This window comes from Strix uralensis, chromosome 9, assembly GCF_047716275.1.
Source record: "Strix uralensis isolate ZFMK-TIS-50842 chromosome 9, bStrUra1, whole genome shotgun sequence".
Taxonomy (NCBI): Eukaryota; Metazoa; Chordata; class Aves; order Strigiformes; family Strigidae; genus Strix; species Strix uralensis.
This window is the reverse complement of record NC_133980.1, coordinates 9,910,933-9,916,932: the sequence shown is the minus strand read 5'-3', so window position 1 is coordinate 9,916,932 and position 6,000 is coordinate 9,910,933. Positions and strand designations below refer to the sequence as shown.

Below are 6,000 nucleotides of genomic sequence, written 5' to 3'. Positions count from 1 at the left end.
TGAGAGTGTGAGCTGATGCCGTGCTGGCTGGCAGTGTGTGGTCTATTGTAGGGAATGTGCTTTTTCCACTGAACAGAGAGCCCCCCTCTTTTATTCCCCAGCTCTACTGCACCTGCACTGGATCAGGGAGCTACTGCCATTCACCACATCAACAGAGAAGACATCTCTGACAGCACTCAATTCATTACATTTCTTCCTGCTTTTCAAACCAACACACAAAAAAAAAAAAAAAAAAAAAAAAAGAGTATTGCCAATCAGTGCCGGGGGGGGCAGGGAAGAAATCTTACAATACTTTATATTCGCCACTCATTTTGGATTTCATTAGTCAGAAAACTCACTTCTCAGCCAGTTACAACTTTTTCTTTCTTCCTTTCTTTCTTCCTTTCTTTGCTTAGGGGGCTGCTGGAAGAAGGAACCGGGGCTAGTGCCATCTCCCTCCCCGCGGCCCATCGTGGGGGCGGCGCTGCGCGCCGGGGCCCCCCCAGCCCCCGAGAACAGAGCGAGGGGCCGATGTCGGGTGTCCCCCAGGAGAAAGAGCTACAAGTTTATTCATAATTCATGGTAGCAGAGCAGCCTGCTCTCGGGAGACGGGGAGAAAGAAACGGCCAAAGAGACCGAAGTGTCCTTAAGCAGCTGGGGGGGGGGGGGGGGGGGGCGTTGGCGGGGGGGTGTTACCGTGGGTGCCCGGGCAGGGGCGGCGGGGCAGCGCCGGGGCCGGCGGCCCACCGCGGGGAGGGGATGCGCCGGGCCCCCCCTAACCAGGGGAGAAAGTTGTTGTTATCGGCAAAAGTCCTCGAAAGAGAGTCCGGGGAATTGAGAGCTAGTTTGGTTTCTTCAAGAACCGTTTTTCAGAAGCATTTGCAAGCAAAAGAAACCGAGCCGAGGGGTTTAGATTCAGGTATTTGATCTCGCCGGATCCACACATCTAATTAGAGTGGCCTCAGCGACTGAAACGGTGTTAATTCCCATTGTTCCCCGCTCAGATCCCTTGGCCCTCCGCCGCTGGGCTGCTCTCCTTTTCAAATCCAAAATAAAAATCTTTCTAAGTGAAACAAACAAAACCAAATTTCTGTATTTCCCCCCTTGCTGGCCCATTTTCCTCCATCGCGAGCAAAAGCAAACACTCCTGGGTATTTTTTCTCAGACGCTGGCAAAGAATCACACCCCCTCAGTGGGATCTTAACAGAAATAAATCACAAGGAGCTGTTGCCTACCTGAAAAGTAGGAGGAAATCCGTTTGTCTGGTTTCGGGTGTAATGTGTGTATCGATAAGGAAGACACAGCCGCCTCAGAAACGGGACCCAGTTAATCTATGGGTTTCTTTACATCAACCCCTGTTTGGATGTGTGCTTTGGAAATATTGATTCATGTGACAGGAAAGTCGCAACTACTGTGTGTGCATAACATGAGGAGGGACACTGAGCGAGAACCCGCAGCAACGCAGCAACGCAAACCCCACTCGCGGGAGAGCCAGATTGCTTTTTAAGCTAAAACTAATAATTTCATAACTGATTCCACATTCAATCTGGCGCCGGTGACGTCACGGGGCATTAGCATACGAGGAGGGATGAAGCCAGTGTGGCTGGAGTTGATAAGGTGCCTCCTGAGGAATTCGCTGCTTGTTTTAATACATTAATTATTTCTCCGTCTTCCGCAACTTTTGCAATTTGTAAGAGCTTAAAGGAACCATCATTCCAAGAAATGCCAGGAGGACACGTCGGAGAGCTTCTCTCGTGGCTCCCGCACCCCGGGCAGGAGCCGGACAGCCGGGGGCAGCGCGGGGACGAGCCCCGGCCCCCGCTCCCGGGAGCAGCCGCCCGGCCCGGCCGCCCTTGCAGAGAGCTGCGGGGCTCTGGTACTAATTAAGCCGGACCCGGCCTTGGGCGTCCTTAATGGCCCGAGTAAGCCCCGCTCGCCCGGCCAGGCCTCCCCAGCGCCGGGGAGCTGCCCAGGAGGGGAGGCAGTTTCGCAGGATCAGGCCCGCAGCCTGGAGGGTGTGTGTGTGTCCCCCAAGGCACCCCTCCGGAGAGTTCCCGCGGGAGAGGCTCTGCAAAGGCCTGTGTTTCTCTCCAGCATCCCAGTGGGATTCCCCCCCCCTCTACTCCACCCCCTTCCCACCACTCCCCCTCCCCCGTTTATCACGACTTTCTGCAAAAAAAGCGCCCACATTACGTCATCAGCCCTAACTGCTGCGGAGATGATGGGGTCACCGAGGTCCCGGGGCGGGGGAGCCCGCAGGGGGCCGGGCCTCCCCCCCCCCCCCCCCCGCCCCGGGGCAGCGGCCCAGGGCGCGGGTCTCCGCCATCTGCCCGGGAGCGAGGGCACATCCCGGCGGGGGGAGGGATGGCGCAGCCCTGTGCCCGCTGCTGGGCTCCAGGGAGAGGGACGAGGTTTGGGGAGCCCAGCTCCGCGCCCCGGGGCTCCCCCCGGGGTCCCCGCTGCCCTCCCCGGAGCCTCTAGGAACGGGCGGCATGGCCACTTTGGCCCCCCACCGAGCTCCGCCGGGCCCCGCGGGAGCGGCCTGGCAGCCCCCCCGTCCCTTGGGGGTGCCCCCTCAGGGACCCCCCCAGAGCTGCGGGCCCTCTCGCTCCTCTGAAGAAGTCAACCGCCTTGGAGCCACCGCTCGGTGACTTGAGTCTGAAAAGCACTTGGAGAGGGGGGAGAGGCTTTTTTTATCGGGCGGGGGGGGACGCGGGGAAGGGGATGCAAACCAAACACATCGAATTTAAAAAAAAAAAAAAAAAAAGAAAAAAAAGAGAAAAAAATCCCACAAAACAAAAACCATAAAAACACGCCGTAAAAGCTCTCGTCCACGCGGCAGAGGTCCCGCGAGGCGGCCCGCCGCGCTGGTTCCTGCAGCCGGAGTTACCGGAGACAAACTCCGGGAGAAAGTTGCCTGGCCCGGCCCCCGCTGCCCGCACGGCCGCCTCCCCGGCCGAGCCCTCCGAGCAGGGGCTCCCCCCGGCGCTCCCCCTCTTCAGCGGTGCCGGCGTCTGCTGCGGGAGAGCCGGGGCCGGCGGGCACCGACCTCCTTCCGAGCAGCAAGTGTCCGAGCCCAGCTCGCCGCCGACCTTGCTAAATTATACTGAAAAATCAGAGCTCTTTTCGGCGCGCCCCCTCCCCCCGCACGCACAGGCGCACACGGGTACAAACACACTCACCCACACGCACACTCACACGCACACAGGACTCAGCCACAGCGAATCCGCTGCGGACTCCAGAAGCAAAGCTCCAAAACCATCACGGCAAGGTTTAGGGTTTTGCTTTGTTCCTCCCCTCCCCGCTCCGGCCGCACGGCACCTGCCAGCGCAGGCTGCTCCGCCGCACTCCCAAGCGCGGAGCGAAGCGCACAGCGCGGCCGGGCCGCGGTGCCCGGGCAGAGCCGGCGCGGTGCCGGCCCGGGGGACGGAGCTCGCCCTCCCGCTCCCGCACGGCCAAATGTGCAGCTCCGGGAATTTCCATTCCTGGGCTCCTTGGGTTTCTTTGTTGTTTTTTTTTTTTTTTTCCCCCATCTCGCGAGTGAAACAGCCCCCACACTCACTTCAGCGCTGAACGTCCTCGCCAAGTGAATTGATTCTTGAAAAGCAAAATAGTACCAAACTTCTTGCAATTCCCCGTGCCATCGTCATAAAAACTGTTTTTAATTACCAAAACTAAAATAACGGTGGTGCTAACTAGCAGGCGATCAAACCGCAATCAAACTTCAATCTCTGAGCAGTTAGCTATAAACTGTCAGCAATTGAAAAGTAAACCTGGTGCACACAAAGGCTCTGTTTAATTTTCTTGTTGTAATGGCTCTAAATGAGGACCCCATCACTATGCAGTTAAGCGGTGTTGCTTGTCCCCCTGAGGCGCTGATCAGTTCTTTTTAATGTGAGAAAACTGGCAGCTCGAAGCCCGTCAATGGAGCTCCCACAACAAAAGTCCTGAAAAGCTGAATGAATTGGGTTTGTAATTACTGCTTCCCTCTCCCCCCTTGCAGCTTATCTCTTATTCATTCAACATATATTATTGTCACCTAATCGCACACTCCCAACATTTTTTTTTTTTTAGTATCTACTACTGCGGACATGTTTGTTGTAGAAATTAAACAAAATAATCCTCCCTTCTCTCGCCTCCCCCCCCCCCCCCCCCCCCCCCCAACAACAAAAATGTTGAAACGACAGTGTCAGGCGAGGCTGGCTGGCGTTAAAAACGCAAAGACGAAGCTCTCCTGCCATCTGAATGTCAGCATTTTGCATATATCCTCGGAAGTCTCGTACGCACCGAAGCAGGCTTTAGATTTTAATATTTGAGTTAGATCAGGATTTAAATAACTGAAGTGTATCTAATCACACGTATCAGTAATGGGCCTCTTTCTTTCAGTGGGACCTATATTATATACTACTTAAATTGCTGAGCTATCTACCTCCTATTCGGAGGCAGATATACAGGTCTGCTGCCCGTTGGGGACGAGGAGGAATTAATCTTGAGAGAGAACACGCTGCTGCGGGGATCACCGCCACCCCCGATGTCCCACACGGCACCAGTGGGCATCTCAAGGAATAAAAAATATGTTTTCAGCCAAGAAATGTCTGATGGCAGCCGGCAGCCGCTGGCCCCGCGGGCTGGAGCAGGGGCTGCGAGGCAGAGAGCCTCTCCCCAGGTCCCCCACCGCAAGAAGCTGTCGGTTGCAGAAATAAGTACAGCTATTACAACCAAATCTACTAACAGTCTAAATAATTAATTGAACCATTGCTCTTTGACCCTTGGAAAGTCCAGTAGGGACCCGTTTGTAGTAATAATACCCCCGAATGAGCCCTTGTCAAATATTCATTTAGTGGTTAATGTGAGCGATTTCCCCCTGGGACAGTCTGTAATACCAGCTTCCCAGCTTTGGCAAGAAACCCTGCTAATCTACCTCTCCAGTTCCGCAAAATATTTTAACACCCCAGTCCTTAAAAAGCCGTAAAAAAATCACAGGGGAAACTATAATCTTATCCTTGGGTTCATTTCGGCTCTGCAGAAGGTTAGCAAAACATTACACTGGCGCTCCTGGACCGAGCATCATCCCCCTGGCTAGAAAACACGCAACAATTCACGGGAGGGAAAACACAGAGAACCCAAAAGGTCTGCAATAACCAAAATAAAAACAGCTACGAGCTCTGCTACACATTTCAGCTGCCATAAACGAAAGCCCAGGGTAATGGCTTAGGTGTAAATGGGGTTATTGAATGTGTTGAATTTGAAATTAGCAGTGGACAATGGCGTTCCTCCAAGTAACACTTTAAAAATAAAATCATTCAGCTGTACATGTAAAATGCTGTGGGTTATCCTCTCTAAAGGGAGGGAGGGAGGGAGGGAGGGAGGGAGGGATGGATGGATGGATGGATGGATGGATGGATGGTGGATGAATGGATGTAAGGAATCTGTCCACGGGAGATCAGGTTTCAACCACATATATTCCACATCGTACTCCGAAATCTAAGCTTAAACAAATTGCCCATATAAAAAGTTGCTGAATTCACTAAGCCTGAATATGTGGCTTAGTGCCTTTTGTTTAATGGTATTAGCTCGCCTTCTCTGTGCGAACTGTAAAAGAACCAACATTTCCAACTACCCCCCTCGAATATTTTAGTTAGCACTTCAAAAAGGGGCCAGGTTTTATTGCTGTTAATTGTCTAAGATTCGCTTTTAAAAAATGGAATCGCGATATCGATTGGGCTTTTATTCCTAGTTCTCTTTTCCCAACGAGGCGAGCGGGAGCGGGGATGTGGGCTCGTTACCACGTGAATAATCCCCAGACGCATTGCAAATGCTCACAGCTCTGAAAAAGAATGTTTTACTCCTTGCATTAACGTAAAAGAAATAGAAAAGGTTGGGAATCTGCAGGAATTGCTGTGCTGCCCAAGTACCGCGACGGTGCAGAAATAAAAAGGACAAAGGGAGCTAAACTACCAAACCAGGCAGCGAGCAAAACTCCCCATCTCCTAGTCTGGCAATGTTAGTTTTCATCTGGAC

The 6,000-nt window shown here is 53.4% G+C and overlaps 1 long non-coding RNA gene across 2 annotated transcripts in view; it reads right to left on the bottom strand.

Annotated features, from left to right (window-relative positions):
• The window catches only part of LOC141947442 (uncharacterized), a 49,326-nt gene that overhangs the window by 28,806 nt on the left and 14,520 nt on the right, over positions 1-6,000 (bottom strand). The window lies entirely within an intron of this gene.